Here is a 26,017-nt window from a genome sequence, read left to right as displayed (position 1 = left end):
AGAAAAATCAATGGACAGCCTTAATCGGTGCAATGATACAATGGAATTTACAGGGAGAGAGGAAGGAAGATCAACTCTGGCTACACTGCAGAGGACGCTTTTTAGGGTAATAAGAGCAAAAGCAGTCATTTCTTCTTCTTCTTTTTTTAAAGATTTATTTGAGGCTCCTGGGTGGCTCAGCCTGTTAAGTCTCCAACTCTGGATCTTGGCTCAGGTCATGATCTCAGGATCATGAGATCAAGCCCCAAGTCAGGCTCTGCGCTGGATGGGGAGTCTCCTTGAGATTCTCTCCCCCTCTTTCTCTCCTTCTGCTTCCCCCCCTCTTTTTCTCTCTAAAAAATAAATAAGTAAATAAAAACTTTTAAAAAAATAAAGATTTATTTATTTGAGAGAGAGAGAGAGTGCTCAAGTAGAGAGGAGGGGCAGAGGGAAAGAATCTCAAGCAGACTCCCCACTGAGCATGAAGCCCAGCAGGCGGCTTGATCTCAGGACCCTGAGATCATGACCCTGAGATCACGACCTGAGCTGAAATCAAGAGTCAGAGGCTTAACCAACTGAGCCCCTGAGGCGCCTCTACAGCAGTCATTTCTTCTTAAGGACACCACTAGCCATGTTCATAATGAGTAGATGAAAGTATGAAAAAAGGAGAAAATGGAGAGAGAGAGAGAGAGAGAGAGAGAGAGGAAGACTTAACAAATCACATGAGAAAATAGTAAAAAATGTAAACCACAATCAAAAACAGTATTCTGTAATAGGAAAACAAATAGTTCAGGGATAATCTTGAATATATATATCTATTGAACTTGCACACTTGAAAGACTGTTCCATACCACTCAGTCTAGCAAGCTGGTAACAAAGAACAGAGAGTGTCAACTGAGAGAGCCTCTCAAATGCCAACACCAGACATCTTTTTTTATATTTCTATTCCCCTTTGGGCTAGGGTATTTTGCAGGTGACTTCTTCCCCCCACAACTCATTATATCTTGAACTGATTTTGGACCCATGTTGGAAAAGAACCCAGGGTCACATCTCAACGAGCTGAGGCACCTGGAATATTTGCCACCAACCACAGGCAGGAAGCTAAAGAGCTGTGTGAAACTTACTGACCCCTGAGTATAGGTTTAATAGACAAGAGAGACTGCATGTGATTAATTACAGTTATTTATATTTATGGGTTTGAATCTTGAGGATGCCTGGCCTCTCCCCATTTTATTTCATAATATTCCCCCAGCTGGAGACTGAAGAGCAAAAGTCAATTGCCTGAGTGTTGGCATCACACTGGAAACTAAAGGGCCATGCATTTCAATTCCAGCTCAAGAAACACTCTGGCTGAGCAGATGTAATTCACCAGACCCCAGCGGGCTAGGCTCACACTGTTGTCAGTCAAATCACATAGCTGATGGAAATCAGCAGAGCACATTAGCAATTTATGCTCAACAGCTTCTCCTCAACTATAAATTTTGAGATAATGTTAAGTGAAACCCAAAGTTAATCCAAAAAATTTAGTCCATAAGTTGAGCCTGTGTTCTCACCATGAGTCAGTCAGAAGACAAGTGACTCACAAAATAGCATTTCTAATAGGATTCCTGTCAAACCTCCAGGTTCCGATATCAATGCAGCGAGCGTCAGGCCTGACCTCACCCAGTGCACTTATGCCAACCCCTTGAGATTCTCAACCCCATAGTTTGGCATCCGCCAGCAGCATGCTTTGTTTTTCAGACTGTATTCTGGAGCAGTCGAGTGCTCTGCAGCAATCACAGAATGGGCAGTTAGCAACCCAAGTCACACCCAACCCTATGACAGTCTCAGCCTGAACAAAGCCACCTGACTTTTCTGGACTTCAGTTTCCCCACAGAGAAGACTGACATTGTCTGTACATTCCTTTTTCATGGCATTGCTAGATCCTATAACCCTGGCCCTCTTGCTCTCCAGGGCCTCCTGCCATTTTCCCCACCCAGACTGGTCAATGGTGTTAGATCACTCACCATGCCAACTTAATGACTGCCATCAACATCGTTTTACCCCATTCTGACTTGAAAAAGCAACATGCTTATGCTGGTAATAATTATAATAAAGTGAAGAAAGTTCTAGATATAAGAGCCTAAATAGGTTAAACATTCGAGAATTTCTTTATTGCTTAGAAATTAATTCTTTCTGGGTTAAATTACACTCTGGATGGAGATGGGGTAATAGGCAAGTAAAAATTAATTATGAAGAGAAAAAAGTAGATATAAGAGAATCTGTGTGTGTATGTCTGTATTTCTGTTTTATAGTATATGTATGACAGCTAGTATCATCCTCAACTGGGAAAAACTGTGAGCTTTTCCACTAAGGTTGGGAACAAGAAAAGAATGTCCACTCTCACCATTGTTATTTAACATAGTACTGGAAGTCCTAGCCTCTGCAATCAGAGAACAAAAGGAAATAAAAAGCATCCATATTGGCAAGGAAGAAGTCACACTTTCATTATTCTCAGATGACATGATAGTCTATGTACAAAACCTGAAAGACTCCACCAAAAAATTGCTGTAACTGATATACGAATTCAGCAAAGTCACAGGATATAAAACCAACATACAGAAATCTGTTGCATTTCTATAATCAATAATGAAGCAGCAGAAAGAGAAATCGAGGAATGGATCCCATTTACAACTGCACCAAAAGCCATAAGATACCTAGGAACAAACCTAACCAAAGAGGTAAAAGATCTATACCCTGAAAATGATAGAACACTTACGAAAGAAACTGAAGAGGGCACAAAGATATAGAAAAACATTCCATGCTCATGGACTGGAAGAACAAGTATTATTAAAATGTCTATACTGCCCAAAGCAATCTATACATTTAATGCACTCCCCATCAAAATTCCACCAGCATTTTTCACATAGCTAGAACAAACAATCCTAAAATTTGTATGGAACCACAAAAAAACTCCAAATAGCCAAAGCAATCTTAAAAAGGAAAGCAAGGAGCACCTGGGTGGCTTAGTCGGTTAAGTGTCTGACTCCTGATTTCAGCTTAGGTCATGATCTCAGGGTCATGGGACCAAGCCCCATATAGGGCTCTGTGCTCTGCATGGAGTCAGCTTGAGAGTCTCTCTCTCCCTCTGTCTCTGCCCCTTGCCTGCTTGCTCTCTCTCACTCTCTCTCTCTCTCAAAATGAATAAAATCTTTTAAAAAAAGAAAAAGAAAAGAAAAGCTGGAGGCATCACAATTTCAGACTTTAAGATATATTATAAAGCTATAGTCATCGAGACAGTACAAGTCAGTATGGTACTGGCACAGAAACAGACACATGATCAATGGAACAGAATAGAAAACCCAGAAATGGACCCTCAACTCTATGGTCAACTAATCTGCAACAAAGCAGGAAAGAATGTCCAATGGAAAAAAAGACAGTCTCTTCAACAAATGTTGTTGGGAAAATTGGACAGCCACATGCAGAAGAATGAAACTGGACCATTTTCTTAAGCCACACACAAAAATAAATTCAAAATGGATGAAAGACCTAAATGTGAGACAGGAAACCATTAAAATCCTAGAGGAGAACACAGGCAGCAACCTCTTCGACCTCGGCCACAGCAACTTCTTCTTAGACATGTCTCCAAAGGCAAGGAAAACAAAAGCAAAAATGAACTGTCTGGACCTCATCAAGATAAAAAGCTTCTGCACAGCAAAGGAAACAATCAACAAAACTAAAAGACAACCAATGGAATGGGAGAAGATATATGCAAATGACATATCTGATAAAGGGTTAGTATCCAAGATCTATAAAGAACTTATCAAACTCAATACCAAATAAACAAGCAATCCAGTTAAGAAATAGGCAGAAGACATGAATAGACACTTTTCCAAAGAAGACATTCAGATGGCTAACAGACACATGAAAATGCTCAACTTCACTCATCATCAGGGAAATACAAATCTAAACCACGATGAGATATCACCCCACACCTATCAAAACAGCTAAAATTAACAAGTCAGGAAACGACAGATGTTGGCGAGGATGCAGAGAAAGGGGCACCCTCCTACACTGTTGGTGGGAATGCAAGCTGGTGCAGCCACTCTGGAAAAAAGTATGGAGGTTCCTCAAAAAGTTAAAAATAAAACTACCCTACAACCCAGCAATTGCACTACTAGGTTATTTATCCAAAGGATACAAAAATGCTGATTTGAAGGGGCACAAGCACCCCAATGTTTATGGCAGCATTATCAACAATAGCCAAATTATGGGAAGAGCCCAAATGTCCATCGACTGATGAATGGATAAAGAAAATGTGGTATATATATATATGGGACTATTACTCAACCATCAGAAAGAATGAAATCTTGCCATGTGCAACAACGTGGATGGAGCTAGAGGGTATTATGCTAAGTGAAATAAGTCAGTCAGAAAAAGACAAAACTATATGATTTCACTCATGTGGAATTTAAGAAACAAAGCAGATGAACATAGGGGAAGAGAAGAAAAAATAAAATAAGATGAAAACAGAGAGGAAGACAAGCCATAAGAGACTCTTAACTATAGAGAACAAACTGAGGGTTGCTGGAGGGAGGTGGATGGGAGATGCCCTAAATGGGTGATGGGCATTAAAGAGGGCATGTGATGTGCACTGGGTGTGGTATGTAAGTGATGAATCACTACATTCTACACCTGAAACCAATTTTACTATATATGTTAACTAGAATTTGAATAAAAAATTGAAATAAAAAAATTAAAAATAAAGTATACATGTGTGGGTACACACACACACACACACACATACACATACACACACACATGACTAGAAGGATATATCCAAAAATGTTTAAATTCTCATCTCTGAATGGGAGGGTTGCAAGTCATTTTTATTTTCTTCCTTGTGTGCATCATTTAAAAAAAATTTTTTTTGCATTTTCATTTTTAAAATTTCTAAGATGAGCACATATTATTCTTCTATTAAGAAATAAAACTGTGAGGGGCGCCTGGGTGGCTCAGTCAGTTAAGCATCTGTCTGCCTTCGGCTAAGGTCATGATCCCAGGGTCCTGAGATCGAGCCCCACATTGGGCTTCCTGCTCGGTGGCTTCTCCCTCTCCCACTCCCCCTGTTTGTGTTCCCTCTCTCACTGTGTCTTTCTCCAAATAAATAAATAAAATCTTTAAAAGAAAGAAAGAAAGAAAGAAAGAAAGAAAGAAAGAAAGAAAGAAAGAAAGAAAGAAAGAAAGAAAGAAAGAAAGAAAGAAAGAAAGAAAAAGTGAGAACTCTAAAGAGCACCAGGCAGACAGAAAGCTGACATTTGACTAAATCCCATATCATCTGATCATTACTTGAGTGATTTTCGTGTTACACAACTTTTCTCATCTTTAATGAACTAGAGCAAAAGACCCACACGAAGAAAGGAAAAGGATACTTTGCCTTTACAATTTATTAGGAATTTGAAGCAAGAACTGGAAACTGTCACAGGATTATCTACCTTATTCTGAAGAACAGTCTCCACCCTAACTAGAATGAATGTGCCTTGAGCATCTGACACCATAATTATTGAAGCCTGACACTAGTCTTGAATTTTTAGTTATTTCATATTACATCCTCTCAGGGATTTAAAGTTTAACACAACATCAGAAATCCCAACAAATCAAACCAATGACTGCAAAGCTGATCCACATGTTGGAACGTGGTGTGCCCTAGAGTTCAACTCTGTCAGGGTAGAGTCTCTTTAGCCAACAGCATACCCGATGGGGGGCTCCACGGTGCCAGGCCCTGAAGGAAGGCCACAGACATGGAGAAAGGACCTACTGTCCCCACCTCTCCCCGCCCTATGACAATTCAGGGGCCACATGCAGGAATACTGCAATGCTCTGTGTCCTTCTGGTGACAGGGTGCTGTTCCTGGCATACGCAAATGCTATCACTGACCGGTCAGGAGAATATTCTCTGCAGAAGGCAGTTGGTGTCAGGGCCATGAGAGACAGACAGCATTGATCTGAATTCCAACTAAGCCACTTATTAGATGTGTGCCTGACTGTGAGCCTCAGCCTTCTCATCCATAAAAATCTCATCTATTTCACAAGTTAGACTGAGAATTTGAGATAATGTAAGTAAGATGTAAAAATACATGTATGGTCAACAACTCTCACATGCTAAGAAATAATATTACTGAGCACCTACAATGGGCTCCCACATGTGCAAGGCCAAATTGGGGTGACAGAGAAGACTGGTTAGAGGAGAGGATGAAAACAGCCAATCTATCCGGGGTCATTGCCCTGCTGTAGCCTAGCAGCACTTGACTGTGACCAAGCAAATGCACGTAAGACTCCAAGACTAGGGAAATGAATCCCATCAATCCCCCAAAAACACTGTAGGCAGGCCTCTTCCAGCATCTCTAGCATCTCTTCCCAAAATAAACGTGCCCTCGAATAGAAGGTATACTGATATTTCTGAAGTGTTCTATCAAAAATAAAACGCTATAAAGCATAAAACCTCACGCAGATCTAAATCCAGGCCAAGGGTTACCTGTTACAGAGGCCACAGGGAGGCAGAGCCCCTTCCACTTTCATCAGGCTCCAATCACGTGGAGTCCAGTGTTCTTACAGCTATCTCTAGTTGTTCAGTTCATACATTTAAAACATTCCCCGTAAGAAGCCTGATCAAAGGTTTGTGGCCTGAGTTAACCCAAGTCACTGGGACAACTTTGACCCAAAACACAAGAGTGTTTTCTTGCTCTCTATTCAGAATACTTCTTGGTATTTATATTTAGTTCAGGGGAGGGTGAGAAATTGCTTTCTGGCCCTATTACAAACCCTGAATACCATCTACCTTAGAGAAAATACTAATATAAAACAAAATACTAATATAAAACAAAATACTATCACAACAATCTTGGAGTCAATGTTTTTTCAAAGAAAAAAGATATTTTGGGGTGCCTGGGTGGCTCAGTCGGTTAAGGGTCTGCCTTCGGCTCAGGTCACGATCCGAGGGTCCTGGGATCGAGCCCCACATCGGGCTCCCTGCTCAGCAGGGAGTCTGCTTCTCCCTCTCCTTCTGCTGCTCCCCTGCTTGTGCTCTCTTGCTCGCCCTCTCTCTCAAATAAGTAAACAAAATCTTTTAAAAAGAATAAAGATATTTCTCAAGAATGTATCCCTTCTAGGATGATGTCCTGGATTCCAGGATGGAAAAATATGTACCATGACTTTGGTTAACCTAGCAAGAACCTGGGAACAAGGGTCAGTCTTTTTTGGTCACTCATTCAATGCATGCCAGCCATGCCCAATAGCACACTGCATCCCCCAAACCACATTTACCCATGCCCACAGGATCCCCTCCATTCCCCCCAGACTCCTCCACTGCCCTTCCATGCACGTTTGCCCTCCCCCCACCCAGCATTCCTACCCGTCTACACTAAGGAGTGGCACCCCTACTACTTCACTTCACACTTCACACTTCATATGTGCCCTTCCCACCCTTTACTCACTAGGCTCTTACTGTTGATGTCTGGTTTACATTCACTCATTTCTTTGTTACGTATAAGTAATCAGTTAGTTTGCGTAGGATGAAGGAAACCAAGGTTTGAAGAGGCCTAAAAGGAACTGGGCATTTTAACCAAGGTTCCAAAAGGCTCCACACACCAATCATGCAGTAGCAAGTGGGCACGGGAAACTGCCCAACCAATCATGCTTAAACACTACCACAAAACCACATTTGTTTGATGTCTATATTCCTTTGAGTGTGCAACTAAAAAAATTAATAATTACAACTCAGCGCAAGATGATGACAATGGTGAACAAAATCACTCGATAACTTAAGTAAATACGATTCACTGTGTAAAAGAAAAAGAACGCAGGATGACACCTGCCTCCCATCATAACTAACTACATGGTCACCAATTCTCTTGTGCATTCATCTTCTGCTTCGTCAGAAAATTCGCCTCCACTGCTGAAGTAAAGAAAAAGAGGATACAGAAAAATATAATGTAGATTTCACAACAGAAAGGCAATATGGAAACTCAAATATGTATTGACTTTCCATTTATTCAACAAACATTCATTGGGCACCTACTATATTAAACTGTGAGTAAATAAAGATGAATCGTTTATAGTTTCTGCCTTAAAGGAACCATAGCTTAGAGAAGAAGATTCTAAAACAAATACAAGTGGTACCAATAAGGTCTGGACAAGGGGCTAAGGGAGTCATTACCCAGGGTAGGGAGCATCATCAGGGCAGGTTTGTATAGAAAGCAATAATTAACTCAGATGTTGAAGATTCACCGGGTCTAAGGTGAACATGAGCAAAGACATGATGGTATGAATGAATACTGTATTTTCAAGGATAAGGGGGTGTAGTATGCCTAGAGCGCAAGATAGTATGCAAGAATCCTAAGTGAGGAGGTGAGGAGACCATACAGGCAAGCAGGGGGGCATCTCTGGAGATCTTATATGCCACTCAAAGGATTTTGGCTTTTGTCCAGTAGGCAACAGATTGCCAAGGAAGGCTTTTAAGCATATTTACTGGCTGCACACTCTGTTATAAAGACTATGCTTGTCAATTTATACATGTTATATTAATCCTTAACAACATTACTAGTAGGATTAGGTAGAATCGCATTTGAATTTAAAAGACCATTCTCCCATTCCACGTTCCCTGGAGCAGTGTTTGGAGATAAACTAAAAGGACAGAAGTCTGGGAGTAGGGAAATCCTGGGAGCAGGAAATCAGGAGACTGGATGTGAATATCCAGACACAAACTCCTAAGGTCCAAATTAAACCAAAGACAGTGACAATGGAGCAGAAAGCATGGAATCTAAATATGTTTTGGAGGAAAGATTGCTGAAATAATTGCCCCCAGAAACAGCACTCCTTCCTTAGCTTCTGCCACATAATGGAAAGCACTTCCCCCAGGGGTTATACCACCATCTGGGCTTGAAGATGCCCTCAGAGTACCTGATGCTTCTGGCCACTTGTGAGCAAGTCCCCAAGGAGGCCTTTGTACTCCAACTGGCCACGGAGGCATCAGGAGATGCCTACAGATACTCTGAGAAGGCATTTGCTCACCCTTGCCATACAGTCTGCACCCAGCCTCCCCCGAGACACCAAGGGGACCAACCAGTCACAGCATGCTCCACAATCCTCTATACCTTGCTCATCACCAGAAGCCCGATCTGCCCCATTTCTCACCTGCTCAGCCCTCCCTCCTTCTCATTCTGTCCTCTCAAACTCAAACTCTACCCTCAGCAAACTCCACAATGCCCCCTTCTCTGAAGGTTCTAAAAACGGGAAGAAGGCAAGATTTAACCTGAATTTTGAAGGCTGAAGCCTATTAACACCATTTTCCTAGCATCCCATCAAGAGGAGGTTGTTAATACTCTCACATTTAAGTCTGATGTTCCGCCAGTAATAAACAGGGATGGCTGTACCCATGGCTAAAATATCAAACACCTTGGAACTGGGTGATAACTAGCCCCTTTCCAGGGACTTTCCAATGATTAAGCGATTGAAGAGTTAATGTCTATCTTCCCAAAAGGTCCCCAGGAGGCTGCTCCAGACCAAACGCTTGCAAATGTTAGGCTCATTCCATTTGAGTTGTAAAGACTTTGATCCAATCTCAAAAATCCCCAATGCCTGGAGATGAATTAAATGTCTGTCCAGTTCACCTTCCAACTTCCCTATCATTCAAATCTTACCTATTTTGAAGTTCATGTCCTTAGACTTTATCGCCTTTTATCCCTTCTTGCTGTGGCTCCCCCACCTACTGCACCTAAGCACCGGGCTGTTCCTTTCCGAACATAAGTGTCCTCATTCTTGCTGTCTTCCACATCTACATGGAGGCCCCAGGTGCTACATCACAGAACCTCTGATGATCTCTTTGACGCTGCCTCAGCCACCACCCTCCCTGCCATAACCTCAGATTTTGACATCACGATTACTTGCACCAGCTTGGAGACGGCAGCTTCAAGCACCCCATACTGTAAACACTGCCTTCTCTGTCCCCAGCTCATCTACTCTGGTATTTCCATCCCAACATCTTCTTGGCATTATCTGGCTTTCCAGTCCATTGACCCTTCCATTTTCTCCATTATCAGTTACACCCTCACTTCTCTTTCTGCCCAGCTTGGGGGTCAAGGTCCATCACTGTAACCTCTCCCTTGTACTTGTTCCTCTCTTCCTGATCCTTACCTGGCAAATCCTCAAGTTGGTGAAGCCCATCTATCTGCCTGCTCCACACCTCCTCCTAACAGCTGAAGAAACAGCCTGACACAAAACACAACCCCATCCAGCCTCAGTTTAAAGTCATGGTTGCAAATCTCTAATGGGTGACCTATAGGAATCAGCAATCCTATTATATTTCTCCAGGATGTTTCAAAATAGCTATTTACCCTTTCCCAAAATCCATTTTACCTCTCTCTACCCCAACATCATCACACTTCATTCCGAAAGTAGAAGCAATTAGGGAAGAACTTCCCACTACCCAAAACGTGGCATATCAGCCTCTGTACCCATTCTTTCTACAGTCCTTCCTTTTACTATAAAACAAATGTCCCTGTTCCTAGTAAGGACTAAGCTCTACATTTGTGCCCTGGATTTCCTCCTTTCCTGGCTCTTCAGGAATTGTACTCTGACAGTCATCCATCACTCTCTCCTGCCTTCATCCATTTTTCCTCTCTACTTAATCATTCTATCATTTCCTCTCTACTTAAACTCATTCTATTACTCTCTGGTCCTAACAAACCCTTCCCTAGCCAATATCTCCTTCCAAGAACTTTTCCATCCCTCTGTGTCTCTTCACAACAAAAATTTTGGAAGAGTCATCTGTAAGCACTGTCTCTGCTTCCACAACTCAATTCAGTAAGCTTCTGCCCTGGCCTCTCTCTACTTAAACGATATGTCAAAGTGTTAAAATCACAAATGGTGGGGCGCCTGGGTGGCTCAGTCGGTTAAGCAGCTGCCTTCGGCTCAGGTCATGATCCCAGGGTCCTGGGATGGAGCCCCGCATCGGGCTCTCTGCCCAGCAGGGAGCCTGCCTCTCCCTCTGCCTGCCGCTCCCCCTGCTTATGCTCTCTCTCTCTCTCTCTGACAAATGAATAAAATCTTTTAAAAAATAATCACAAATGGTCTCATTTCACCAAATGCAATCTATATGACTAACACAGAAACATCTCCTTTTAAAAACATTTTAAACTCTTAACTTCAGGGATACAACGCTATCCTGGTTTCCCTCCTACCCCAATGGCAACTCCTTCTCTCCTGAATAACACAGTGCTCCAATGGCCCCCTTCTCTATCTATACTTTCCGGATAGGTAATTCCATCCAGTAACAGACACAACCGGTATGCAAATAACTCCTAACTCTGTATCTTCAGCCAAAACCCTTCCCAGAATCTCCAAATAATTATCCAATTGTCTAACTTACATCTCCAAAGGAATGTCTAATGAGTGCCTCACACTTAACACAGTCAAAACAGAGCATTTTCTATCTTCCATCAAGCTTGCTTCTCTTCCAACTCTTCCCTTCCCAGTTTATGGCCCAGTTGTGATAGTAAAAAATGTAAGCCTTTACCTAGATTCTTGTTCCCCATCTCCAGATAATTATCTATCAGCAAGTTCAGTCAACTAACTCTATTTCAAAAACATATCCTAAATCCATTCAGTTCTTTTCATCTTTAACACAACACTTGTCCATATGCAATAAAATGATTTATAAGAATATGAGAAATATGTATTTTGTCATTCAGATGATCTGAGTTCTGTGAGCCACTCTAGCAAACTAACCACACCTAAGGAGGAGGCCACTAAAACCTCCAATCTTTAGCCAGTTGGTCAGAAGCACAGGTAACAAACAGCCTGGGATTTACAACTGGTATTTGAAGTGGGGAGTGGAGGTCAGTCTTATATGACCTGGTCCTTAATCCAGGGAATCTGATGCTATCTCCAGGTAGGTAGTGATAGAATTGCCTGATGTTGTATGGGAAGGAACCCCTGCACACACGCTGAAATGGGGCCAGGAACCCCCCAAAAAACAAACAACTATAATTTCTCAGTTGGACAACCAAAATCGATTCTTAACCGGGTCCTGCTTCCATTCTCCCTTCCCACCCACCACAATCCAGTCTACCTTTCGCTGTCAGAGCAGTCTTTTATAGCAAAACCACATTGTTTCATTTACCAGCACGCAATCCTCTAATGCCTTTTATCACCATAGAAGAAAATCTAAATGCCTTATCCTGCCTTATCCTGCCCTAGGAGACCTGACCCTTGCTTACTTTTCAAAGATTTTCTTGGATACTGTGGTAGGTTGAACAGTGGAGCCCCAAAGCTATCCACATCACAGACCCTGGAACCTGTGAGTGTTATCTTGCACAGCAACGATCACAACAAACACTTGGCAAATGTGATCAAATGAAAGATCTTGAGATAAAGAAATTATCCTGACTTCTCAGGGTAGGCCCCAAATGCAGTCACATATACCTTTATAAGAGGGCTGCAAAGGGAGATTTGACACACGTAGGAGAAGAGAAGGCAACGTGACCCCAGGGGCAGAGATCGCGGTGATGCAGCCACAAGCTACTGAATGCCTGCAGTCACGGGCATTCAAACAGGGGCAGACTCTCCCCTAGAACTCCAGAAGGGAGCATAACCTGCCAACACCCTGATGTCAGACCAGTGGTTCTGATTGTGGACTTTGAGCCTCCTGAACTAAGAAGAGAATAAATTTATGGGTTTGGGTTTGTTTTTTTGTTTTTTTTTTTTTAAGATTTTATTTATTTATTTGAGAGAGAGAAAGAGAGTGAGACAGCATGCATGGGAGGGAGAGATGCTCAAGCAGATTCCCCGCTGAGCAGGGAACCCAATGTAGGGCTCAATCCCACAACCCATGAGATCACGACCTGAGCGGAAACCAAGAGTCGGAGGCCCAAATGACTGAGCCAGCCAGGAAACCCAAATTTCTGTTGTTTTATGCCAATGAGTTTGCTATAATTTGTAACAGTAGCCACAGATAACTAATATAAACACCTCTCACTCTCACCCATTAGGTTTCAGATTTATTTACCTTCTTCTGCCCATCAAATTCATCAAGAATGCAATTAGGGTTTTGGGACCAGCTGTCTTCTCAGCCTGGAATGCTCTGCTCCTCATCTTTGCACAGCTAACTCCTTCAGGTCATTCAGGGCCCAGCTCAAATGTCAGCTCCTCAGAGAGGCCTTCCCAAACCATCCAAATTCAAAATAACCGCATAGCTCTCATCATCTCATATGTCTCTTCTTTATTTAATCATTAGTATTTCCTTTCTTTCCCTCCCCACCCCACCCCCGCAAATAAACTCTACAAACCAGAGACTGTACCTGTTTTGTACACCACTGTAATCCTAATTTGTAGAAAAATGCCTGATATATATTAGGTGAATGATAAATTTAACAAATGAATGGATGATATAGAGGGGAGAAAGGATGGTGGTGCCATTTCAATGAGAGGAAAAACATTGGAGGAGCATTAGGAAGAGGCTGGAGGGAGATGATGAGTCCTGTCTTGACTGTGGGATATCCAAGTGGAAATGCCCACTGAGTCTGAATTCAGGGAAGAGGTCTGGTTGGAGATGTTGATTTTTTTTTAAAGATTTTATTTATTTATTTGAGAGAGAAAGAGAGAGCATGAGCAGAGGGACAAGCAGACTTCCCACTGAGTGGAGAGCCCAGTGCGGGGCTTGATCCCAGGACCCCGGGATCATGACCTGAGCCGAAGGCAGACGCTTAACCGACTGAGCCACCCGGGGAGCCTTGGAGATGTTGATTTGGGAATTCCTGAAATCAGGGATATGGATGAACTCGGTGGTGCAGAGAGCTTCTACAGTGAGAAGACAGCGGACTGGCCCTAGGAACTCCAATATCAAGGGGAATAAGCTGCCAAAGAGATCCACAAGGAGAAGTCCAAAAGAAAAAACAAGGGGTCATACTAGCCTAGTGAAAGTTCAACTTCACAAAGGAGGGAATGAGCAGAATCACAGACATTTCAAGTAATAAGGTCCCACTGATTTACCAATAAGGGGGACACCAATAATCATACAGCAGTAACAGATTCGTCTAAGGTAGAAGCCAAATTTGCAACAGCTGTGGAGTGAATGGAAAGTGAGGAAACAGAAAAACAACATACACAATATACTTTGGGGAAATATAGCTTGAAAGAAGAGAAAATGAGTGTGTAGCTAGAGGTAGTACAGGGTAAGGGAATTGTTTTGGTTTTCGGTCTTGTGTGTTTCTGTGATGGGAGAATCTTGAGCATTCTTGTAAATATTTAAAATACAGATGAACATGGAGAAATTCCATAGAGAAATGTAGCTAAAGGGATGGGGGATCTGAGTATTGTTGAAAGCACCAACTTTGAATAACTCTACCTCTAACTTGGTAGTTAATGATGGAGACCAATATATTACCCGTTGACATGATATCTCTGATCTCTGTTTTCTCAGTATAATAGGATGCAAAGCACTGTGACGAGAACAGCTAGCTTCACCAAAAACCCACAATCTCTTCGGCTCCCAGCTACACTACATTTTCCAATCTCCCTTTGTTGTGCACCTGATTTCTAGCCAGTGGTATGTCTGAGGAAGTGATACATTCATTGCAAGACTAAGTGTTTAGAAAGTGGATATACTTCTCTTTCTCCTTCCACTAACTGGATAAAGTTGAAAACAAAGCCCTAAGGAACAGCAGAGTCAATGAAAGGTTCCAGGGTGTCTAACTTATCAAGGGGAGGAAAGTCATTCACCAATCAAGACTATGAGATGATCAAGAAATAAACATCCATCATGTATGTGCTTTAATGTACTCTCAGATCCTTCCAACAGTTTAGTTTGCCCTAACCACTAACAATCATCTGATAAAGAAATGCACATGTCTCTGGAGGCAAGGGAAACAAAAGCAAAAATGAACTGTCAGGACCCCATCAAGATAAAAAGCTTCTGCACAGCAAAGGAAACAATCAACAAAACTAAAAGGCAACCTTCGGAATGAGAGAAGATATATGCAAATGACATATCTGATAAAGGGTTAGTATCCAAGATCTATAAAGAACTTATCAAACTCAATACCAAATAAACAAACAATCCAGTTAAGAAATAGGCAGAAGACATGAATAGACACTTTTCCAAAGACATCCAGATGGCCAACAGACACATGAAAAGATGCACAACCTCATTCATCATCAGGGAAATACAAATCTAAACCACGATGAGATACCACCTCACACCTGTCAGAATGGCTAAAATTAACTCAGGAAACGACAGATGTTGGCAAGGATTCAGAGAAAGAGACACCCTCTTACACTGTTGGTGGGAATGCAAGCTGGTGCAGCCACTCTGGAAAACAGTATGGAAGTTCCTCAAAAAGTTAAAAATAGAACTACCCTACGACCCAGCAATTGCACTACTAGGTATGTATCCAAAGAATACAAAAATGCTGATTTGAAGGGGCACAAGTACCCCCAATGTTTACAGCAGCACTATCAACAATAGCCAAACTATGGGAAGAGCCCAGATGTCCATAGACTGATGAATGGATAAAGAAAACGTGGTATATAGGGGTGCCTGGGTGGCTCAGTCGGTTGGGCAGCTACCTTCGGCTCAGGTTATGATCCCAGGGTCCTGGGGTGGAGCACTGTGTTGGGCTCTCTGCTCAGGGGGGAGCCTGCTTCTCCCTCTCCATCTGCCTGCCCCTCTGCCTACTTGCGCTCTCTCTCTCTATCTCTCCGTCAAATAAATAAATAAAATCTTTAAAAAAAAAAGAAAACATGGTGTATATATATACAAGGGACTGTTACTCAACAATCAAAAAGAATGAAATCTTGCCATGTGCAATGACAGGGATGGAGCTAGAGGGTATTATTCTAAGTGAAATAAGTCAGTCAGAGAAAGACAAAACTGTATGATTTTACTCATATGGAATTTAAGAAACAAAACAGATGAACATAGGGGAAGGGAAGGGAAAATAAAATATGATAAAAACAGAGAGGGAAGCAAACTACAGGACTTAACTATAGAGAACAAACTGAGGGTTGCTGGAGGTTGGGAGGATGGGCTAAATGGGTGGTGGGCATCAAGGAGGGCACTGTTGGTATGAGAACTGGGTGTTATAGGTAAGTGATGAATCACTAAATTCTACTCCTGAAGCCAATACTACACTGTATGTTAACTAACTTGAATTTAAATATAAATAAATAAATAAATAAACAAACAAAATTTAAACCACATCAGCTCAGCTCGAGTTATAAAATGCATTTTATCTTATTTTATCCTACTCAGGCAGAAATACACATAAGAAAATAATTTGAAATACTGAAACATAATGGGACTTGGTTTTTAATCTGGAAATCTTTGATGCTTAGTAACATCTGGCAAATATAACCAAATAAATGGACTAATATGAGGCCAAATAACATTTCATATTTTCTATGTGTTTAAATCAGGTTTATTCTTGAACATTATATTAATTTTTAATAAAGTATTGAAATGCCATGGCACTTTGGCACAAAAAAAAATGCACGTGTCAGGTAAAAGGCTCAAAGATAATGCTGAAGGTTGGTAAAACTCTGGTGGAAAATGGGAAAAGGTGCAGTCTAAAAACAGGTAAAAGAACAGCCTCATGGCTGATACTGGAGAACATGAATTTGTATGGACCTCCAATTTGCATGATTGTGTTCATTTTCCCAATAGCATTCACAAACGCAGGTGCAGGAGTGGGAAAAGCAGATTAGCACCAAGTTGCAGGTTGTTTCCTCATCCATTAACACTAAAGATTTTAACAATGTCATGAGTTCCTAGGAGTCAGATAAAAAGGAATACTATTTTAGGCAGGCATACTGTGCTATGCATTTGATGTCTGAACTTCAGCATCACTGGTGAAAACTGCTGAAACCACACACTAAAACATTAGGAAGTGGAAGTGTTAAAAGGCAAAGTTCAATGAGTCTAGCAGTGGAATCCAAAGCAGCAAAAAGCAGGAAATACATTACAGAAATATGGGAAGGATTATCCCTTGATTCTATTATTTCTTAACACAGCGTTCAAGGGAGTTTCAGTCATACCAGGAAATAACTATGTAGCTTTGAGTGAGTCACTTCAGTTCTCTGGAATTGTGGTTCCCCGCTGATATAACAGTTCACTGCTGCTATATGAAATAAGGTAAGTCAAGTGCTTAGCACAGTGCCTAGGAAATGGTGATTGCTCAGTAAATGATACTTGTTGTTACTGTTTATTATTCATAATAAAAAGACAGAGTTGGGTTAGATCTCTAACCCCTTTCCTATTTTACAATTCTGTGAATCCATATTTTTTTCAGATAAATATCCCAGCTACTTAATGGTGTGCTAAGATGAGGGAAAGGGGTTAATACCAGCAAACATGATGAGAGAAGGAAGTAAAATAGACTTGTTGTAACAGATCCTAGGAGCATAAGCCAGGGGGCAGATGCAGAGAATGTAGCATCCTCTGCATATGAATGCTATATCTGGAGAGACTGGGAGTAAGGAGATCCCAAACTTGGGGAAGAGGAAAAGTTAGATCAAGGGTCCAGCAGTGAACAGAATCCACTGACCAAAACCGGCCTCACCTTAGGCAAGACAAGAGTACTAAAATACGTCACGCTTTTAGGGGCTTAAAATTCATGCAGTCTACCTCCTTTTACAGAGGAAGAAACTGAAAGGTGCAGATACTGACCAAAGCCACACTTAAGTGGCTTAGACAGTGACTTCAGGGACACTCAGGGAAACAGTGCTCCCCAAAGGTTCCTTCTCCTCGCTTACATAAATGATAGTCAAGGTTCTGTCCCTTCAGAATCCAGAGACTTCTCTTAAGGTGACAAGTTAATTTTATCAATCATCTTTTTATGAGTTAATTTTCCAGATTATTTTCTAAGAGACTGGATTAGGTGGGCAGGTGGGAGAGAAGGGAGAAATCGGTGAAAAGAAGAGAGCCCTCAGTGCATACTTAAATAACGTCCTCCTTTTCAGATTCCTCCACTCATTTTCTTCAGGGATTGCTTTCATAGCTTTGCTTCACCCGCAGTGATTTCCTTTCCTCCTCCTAAATACGGTGGTTTTGGCTATCAAAAGTGCCAAATGTGTAAAGAAAGAGGGGAGGCCTGGAAAACAGAAAGCTTAAAGTATCTAGTTCAACTGATTAGCTGGAATGCACCTGCCTCTGTTATCTGCTCTCCAATCATACCCAACCCATTTCTATAACATGCTTCCTGAGTAACTAAAGGATAAGGGAATTACATAAGCCAATCATTTATTCAAAAACTATTTACCTAGGTGTTGCCCACGTGCAAGGCATTTGGGCGGGGCATGGGAAATCTATAAAATTGTGTAAGATCCAGCCCTTGCCTGGCATGATCTGCAGAAAAGGAAATGATACATGTTTTCAAATAATTAGCTTACACAAGAGAAAATGAGAGACTTGAGAGTGGCATAAAAAGAGCAGTTGAAGGATTTAGGAAATGTACAAAACACTTCTGACTGGAGCAGTGAGGAAAAGCACCATGAAACTGGTAGCCAATGGTCAGGACATTCAAGGATTGATAGGATTTCAAAAAGGTGAAGTAGAAGGAAGAACATGCATATAAGGGCAGCAGTTGGAATAAGACAGATTTAGAGAATTCCAAGTAGTCCAGTGTGGCTGGATCACAGGGAAGATGAGGACACAACCTTAATATTGGAGCATGACTAGAGAGGTCTGTGAATTCAAAGACAAATATTTGGAATTTGATCCAATAAGTCAGAGTAACCCACGGAAGAGTGGGGCAGAAAGTGGTATGATCAAAGCAGTTTTGACATGACCACAATGAAACAAACATCCTCTCTTTATCCAGTTTTAAATAAAAGGAAAACGGCTTTTGAAAACCTAATACCCTAAGCTATATTATTTTCATCACTTTTCAAGTACATTTATAAGTTTATTGTACCTTATTGAAATAATAATGGTATAAAATCGTAACTAAAATATTCCTAAAACGTGTACTCTGAACATAAACTTTCGTTCCTCTTGCATAGAACCATGTGGTCTTCATGGCCACTGCTGGATACAAGGGAAGTAATAAAGCTTTCTAAGCATGAGTCACTAAGTCATACTGGGAGGCCATCTCATTTCATAGTAGCAAATTCTAGAAAACTCATTTTCAGAAAACTACCTCTCTGTTATGGTTTGTGGGGTTTGCTTTCCTCTCTATATTATAAAACCTTTTTATAGTAGGATGTAAGTGGGTAATCAAATATGAGCTTCCACAGAGGACCCATCACTATTTAAAGAATATGAGGCCTGAAAAATCTAAATTACAGTCATTGTTTAAAAAGCACCCTAATAAATCTCGCTATTTTTTTAAATTTTTAAATTTTTTTAAGATTTATTTATTTTAGAGAGAGAAAGAGTGTGTGTGTGTGAGAGAGAGAGAGTGCGCATGAGTGGGGGGAGGGGCAGAGGGAGAGAGAGAGAAGCAGACTCCCCACTGAGCACAGAGCCCGACATGGGGCTCTATCCCAAGACCCCGAGATTATGACCTGAGCCACAACCAAGAGTAGCACACTTAACTTACTGAGCCACCAAGGTGTCCCAGATCTCACTATTAAGAAATAAACTAAATCAGTAACAATCTCATTTTGTCAGAAAAATTTAAAAAAAAATTCCCAAATAATGTTTTAAAATTTTGTCAAAACGTATGTCACAATAAATTTTTAGTTAGGAGGGAAATATTTTCTATTAATTAGTTTCTTCCCACTAATTTTAGTGAACTAACAAAACCACAGCTTGACCTCATTAAAATCAGAAACCCTGTCTTATCTGCTGCATAAATCAGAAATCTGATTTTGAAAGAACCAACATAAAAATTTCAACTGAAAAATGGGAAAGAAGAGCATAGATACGATTTAGGAAGAAATATTTAACACAAAGAGCCAGTAAGAATCTCCAACAAAAGATGAAAATCCTGGAAAACAAGAAAAAACAAACAAACAAAAAGGATGGTCACATTCATGTCAGGACACAAAATCAGAGTTCAGACAAACTCTGACCACAGTCGGTTCCTAAACATCCTCAGGTATGCAAACCATCGGCTCCTGTGCTTCCTTTTCCTCAAAAGTTCCTGAGACCAATCCTTGGTCAGATAATACAGGAAGAGGTCTACTCTGAAGTTGCTGGAGATGTCTTGGCTTACAGCCACCTTAGCCCTTGTCTTTATCACTGAAGTTGAATCTGATCATCTCTCCCTCCTCCATTTCTTTCCCCCATCACGTCAACAAGGAAATATACAACACACCCTTCGTTAGCAGCGACTTTCTCTAGGACACAATTGCTATGGTTTCTTCTTATCTCAGAGGTGATGAGTCCTGATGGAATTATCTAAGTATTTGGATGAGCATCTAGAAACACATTAATAATCTTCTCAGTTTAGTTCCATTCAGTCCTTCCCTATCTCCCAAAATAACAGTCCTGAAATTAGCCAGGCGTGGGGGTCCCACACCTAATAACTAGTAATTTTCCCCAGAAATATCAATGAAAAATATATCCCATTACACACAACTGGATAAAGTACACGCAGGCCATGTGATACATTTTTGTATCACATGTTAAAAGTGGCAAAAATGAAGAGTTACAATTTCTAACACCACTCCTGAGCTTTAAAACTTCAGAGATATAGTGAAAAGTAATACTTAGGTGCACATAAAGAATTTTACTGTAGGCTTTTCATACTTTTCCACAGAAAGTTCATTTTTGAAAGCATAGGATTGTGCTGGCTTTTTAATGCACTGAAATACAAAATCGCAAACATTCTTGATATAATCATGACCTCTCTTCGCTGTAATCTTCAGGAAACTATAGGTCTCTCTGCTGCTGAAATGACATTCTCTTCACCACAAAACTGTCTCAACTATTTGAGCCCATATTAACATGTCCCCAGCATAACCACATAGTTAATGTCAACATTCTACCAATGGGTATATGATTATGCAAGATCTTATGCTGGTCCCTAATTGTTTTACCTTGTTAAACAAACTCTAACTCTCTCAAAAGCAAGATAACCATACTTTCTCTTTTTTCTAGCACTTGCTACCATGTAATGCTACACAAGCCTAAAGAAAACTTCATTCAAGAAGCCAACTGTTAAATTTACAGTTGACTTCTGAACAATGCAGGGATTAAGGGTGCTGACCCCCTGCACAGTTGAAAATCCACATATAACTTTTGACTCCCCAAAAACTTAACTACTAATATCCTACTGTTGACCAGAAGCTTTACTGATAACATAGAGTTGATTGACACATATTTTGTATGTTATATGTATTATATACTATATTATAATAAAGTAAGCTAGAGAAAAGAAAACATTAAGAAAATCATAAGGAAGAGAAAATACATTTAAAGTACTGTACTGTAGGGGCGCCTGGGTGGCTCAGTCATTAAGCGTCTGCCTTCGGCTCAGGTCATGATCCCAGGGTCCTGGGATCGAGCCCCGCATCGGGCTCCCCGCTCCGCGGGAGGCCTGCTTCTCCCTCTCCCACTCCCCCTGCTTGTGTTCCCTCTCTCGCTGTGTCTCTCTCTGTCAAATAAATAAATAAAATCTTTAAAAAAAATAAATAAATAAAAAAATAAAGTACTGTACTGTATTTATTGAAAAAAACTCCATGTATAAGTGGACCCACACAGTTCAAACCCATGTTGTTCAAGATTGAATGTGTTTTCTTTCTTTCTTCCTTTCTTTCTTTAAAAAAAAAAAAAAAGAAAAAAGATTTATTTATTTATTTTAGAGAGAGAGAGCACAAGCAGGAAGGGCAGACTCCAGGCCAAGTGCAGAACTCAACGCGGGGCTCGATCTCACAACTCTGAGATCATGACCCTGAGATCATGACCTGAGCCGAAACCAAGAGTTGGACACATAACCAACTGCGCCATGCAGGCACCCCAAAATGTGTTTTATATCTAATGCTCTTTCTGAAGTGTTGTTTCTGTGCTTAGGACAACCTACTGAGTCCTGGTGTTGACAAGCAGAATGACCCAAGTTTTGAAAAACCTAAGCAGAAACAGCATCACATTAAAAAAAAAATAAAGAGGAGAGGGGCCCCTGGGTGGCACAGTCGGTTGAGCGTCTGACTCTTGGTTTCGGATCAGGTTGTGATCTCATGGTAATGAGATCCAGCCCCATGATGAGCCCTACACTCAGCATGGAGTCTGCTTGGGATTCTCTCTCCCTCTGCCCCTCCTGCTTGGGTGCTTGTGCTCTCTCTGTCTCTCTCCGTCAAATAAATAAATCTTAAAAAAAAAAAAAAAGAGGAGAAATTAGATACTCATCTGGAAAATGTTTTCCTTCTGTAATAAGAGCTTGCCACTAACCACCTTCTCCCTCAATCACACACACACAAAGTAAAGGGGATAATGCCTGGATAATTCATGCACAACCTGCAGGAGCTAAATTATCTATTCTTTGCCCAAATCTTTCCCTTTTGAATATAAAAAGAAAAATACATAAGAAGGAAGGAAGCTAATACTTTGAAGTCTACCACCTAACAGGTACATCACTAGCAATTTTACATGTGCTGTGTCATATACTATTATCCATATTTTGCCAATGAGACAGTTGAGGCTCAGTGAGTTTGAATAGGTTACCTAAGGCCAAGGTCTTGTTTTCTTCCCCCAACTACACTCAGCTAGAGTTTGTCCCATAGTTCAGTCACTCACTGAGAAAATATTTATTGAGCACTATTACAAGCTAGTCACCACTCTAAGCATTAGAAATAGAAAGGCGTGTGAAGCAGACCAACTCTTTTCACAGAATTTACATTCTAGTGATGAAAGACAGAAAACAGCCCAATAGAATAATTTCAGAGTTATAATAGTTTGCCAATGATTTACTTACAGTGATAGTCAAATCTTTTTAAATAGCTTTCATGAGATTAGTTACAAGAACTAAAGGAGGAAGGAGTAAAACCCATGACAACTGGTAACTGTAACCCTCTTGTCAATTACTGAGCCCTCAATACATCTTTTAATAAATCAGAGGAGAGGGGGGTGCCTGGGTGGCTCAGTGGCTTAAGCGTCTGACTCTTGATTTTGGCTCAGATCATGATCTCAGGGTTGTGAGACAGTCCTGTGTCCGGCTCCGCGCTGGGCATGGAGTCTGCTTAAGATTCTCTTTCCCTCTCCCTCCACCCCTCCCCTGCTCTCTCCCTCCCTCTCTTTAAAAAAAAAAAATCAGAGTGGGGGGGAAAGTAGAGCTTTAATGCTGCTCAGAATTTCTTTACAAAGTGACTGTGTGAGAAATCAGAATGGACAGCTCCACCTATGTTGTTTGTCAAACCTAAAATTCCATCTTTTATCCATTTTTTACTAAGGTAATGCTGCTTCATTTGAAAAGCTGATTTTTAAAAATCAAGGGAGCATTGTAACTTGACATACGTCCTTATGAGGAACACAAAGGGGTTTCAATATCCACATCATAAAGTTCCCCAGGCTGCACATGGTATCCATTGGGCAATGGCACCCAGCTCTCACTGGACAGCTTGCAAGAACCGTAGAACGCAGAGGCCACAGTAGTGGGGAGTAAGTCAGGAAGTGCCTGGCCCCAGTGTGGCCGTTGCCATTATCCTCCACAGTCTAAAAATAAACTTCACATCTCTTAAACTTGAAACATATGCAAAATTCTAACGGTTTTGTTTAAAGCAACAAGCGATGTAACTTATCCTTCCTTCCCTCACCTATTTATACAAGACTATTTATAAGTCCACTAAATTAACTGTTGGCTATTTCTATGCTGCCTCTCTCGTGATATGTATAATGTGATGTGTAATGTGGGTTGGCCCAAGTCACTACGACTGAGAATTTGTGTGTGTAAATTACTTGCAAACTCTCAAGGAAGGCTGTTAGGGAGTGAATGCTCCTATGCATAATGTGGAAGGCAGTCTAGAGACCAGACCAAGGGGTAACAGCGACACTTCATTCACAGGGCTATACCTTTCTGTCAAAGCACTCTGCAAATCTATTTTTGCTCAGAGGAGCTACTACGTGGAGAGAGGAGGCTGCTTTACGTTCATCGGTGTACACTTTCCATTTCCTCCTAGAACTGTCACACTCCAGCGCCTAAGGTTCTCAAGAGAGAGCCTCAGCCCCGTTCTAGAATCTCTCCCTCCCTTGCTTCTTCAGAAGGGAGCAACAATCCTTCTCATCAGAGCAGCGACATCCACAAGCCAAAAGTTTGCAGGAAACTTTCAATTAGATACCAACCCTCGCCCAAAATGTTTTACACCCCACTGCCCTCCAAAATGTAAAGAGCTAAACCCTGCATGAGAACGAGTCCACCTTCTGTTGTTGGGGAGAAATTCTCAATCTTTTCCAAGAATCCCGCCACCATCCACCCAACACCGGAGTCCTAGAGGACTCACCCGGGTCAGAAAGGGGCCGCTCTCTCCGATGACCCTGGGGGCGGGGAAAGGGGGGGGGTCTTCCAGGAAGCACACACCTGAGATTGATCCTCTCGCGCGAGGGGAGCGTAGGAGCACACAGTTCCTCCGGGCGGGGCGGAGTCTCTGCCTCCCCCCGAACCAGACACTCGGCCCTGATCGTCGCGGCGAGGCGCGCGAGGCTGTCACTCCCGAGCAGCCCGAGCCAGTGTAACCCGACGCGCCCCGCGCCGCCGCACCCCCGCCTCTCCGGCGACTTCCTCCTCCCTCCTGCTCCTCCTCCCTCCCCAGGGGCCGGCCCGGGCGGCGCGGCCGCCGCATCCAGCCCGGATTCCTCCAGCCCAGGCTTCTCCGGCCCAGCGGGGAAACGCGGAAGTGGAGGCGGGAGCCGGGCCGGGGCTAGGGGGTGAAGCGTCGCGAACCGGCGGGTGGCGAGCGACCGAGGCCTCCGCCGCCCAGTGAACGTGACCAGACGGGGACACGCGGCCGCGGGTCCCGCCGGGTGGGGCGGCGGCGCGCCGTTGCGATGGCCCTCGCCCCAGGCTGCGGTTTCCTGCCCTGCGCCCCTCCTTGTCGGCCGCGCGGCAGACCAGAAAGCCTGGGCTATGCTAGGCCCGGGGAAGGTGGGGGAAGTGTCCGATTGCCTCTGCCCTCCCCGCGCGGGCCGCCCTCGCCACCTGTCCCGGAGAGAGGAGACACTGGCCCGCCGGCACGCTTACCTGATTTCTCGCCGCCCGCCCCCGAATCTGGCTTCCCCTCCTCAGCAGAAAGGCTTCCCTGGGCCTAAAACGCTTCTAGGAAACGGGTGGACCCCTGGGACCCGGCAGTCAGAGCCCAAAGCCCTCGCGCCGGCTCTCTCCCGCGCGCTCTTGGAGGCGCGCTCGGCCTCCTGACCTGCCCGCTGAATGTCAGCGCGGGAACCCGCAGGCAAGGCCAAGCCCAAACGCCAGAAGGTGGGATGCCGAGCATTGGCTCCTCAGGCCCAGCCTCATACAGGTGTTGGGGGGGGGGAGGGCCGGAGAGCAGCAGGCTTCCCAGATGCACCCACCTAAAACCGACCCTGCCCACTGAGCATGCCCAGCTCACTTGGAACTACAAGTGGCTAGACCAGCGCAAGTGGACCCAGGGAGGGCGCAGATGGGGTTCAAATGGACCCCATTTCTTTAAGACCTTTCCTCCCACAACGTCTGGGAGTTTTGCAAGTAAGGTTTCTACCTTGGTGTTGAGAAGTACCCAGGGGAGGGTTGGAAAGGCCTTCCAAAGGAAGGCAGTCAAATTTGTTTGAACCCAAATCGCAATGGTGGGGTTTTTTTCAGCCAATTACTTATTAAATCAATTTCTTTAAATGCGGCAAAACTATCGTAATTGACATAAAGGAATGTGTAGATTCATTGGGTCCCAAACTCATAGTGACTTCAGGAAACCAGTCTATCCAGGTTCTCAACCTTGGGTTCATATTAGAATGCAAAGGAGGGTATAAAAATGATCAATCCCAGGTTCCCACTCCCATACCAAGTGAACCACTCTGTAGATTGAACCTGGAGATCCTTACATTTTAAAACTGACTCTCAAAGGGTAGCCAAGGGAGCCAGCAGCATCACCTAAGAACTTAG

General features: G+C 42.5%; 1 protein-coding gene across 2 annotated transcripts in view; it reads right to left on the bottom strand.

Moving 5' to 3' along the window:
• Positions 1-25,270, bottom strand: part of GPD2 (glycerol-3-phosphate dehydrogenase 2) — a 139,297-nt gene extending 114,027 nt beyond the window's left edge. The window contains exon 1 of one of the 2 annotated variants that reach the window (XM_036092219.2): positions 25,124-25,270. The gene's annotated coding sequence lies outside the window, so the exon portion shown is untranslated. Of the gene's footprint in view, positions 1-24,463; positions 24,631-25,123 lie in introns of those variants that run through there. The other variant, XM_036092218.2, reaches the window with a different exon arrangement.
• Positions 25,271-26,017: the final 747 nt, after the last annotated feature.

The sequence above is a fragment of the Halichoerus grypus genome, chromosome 4 (assembly GCF_964656455.1).
Source record: "Halichoerus grypus chromosome 4, mHalGry1.hap1.1, whole genome shotgun sequence".
Classification (NCBI taxonomy): Eukaryota; Metazoa; Chordata; class Mammalia; order Carnivora; family Phocidae; genus Halichoerus; species Halichoerus grypus.
The sequence above is the reverse complement of the archived record's forward strand: the minus strand, read 5'-3'. Positions and strand labels throughout refer to the sequence as shown.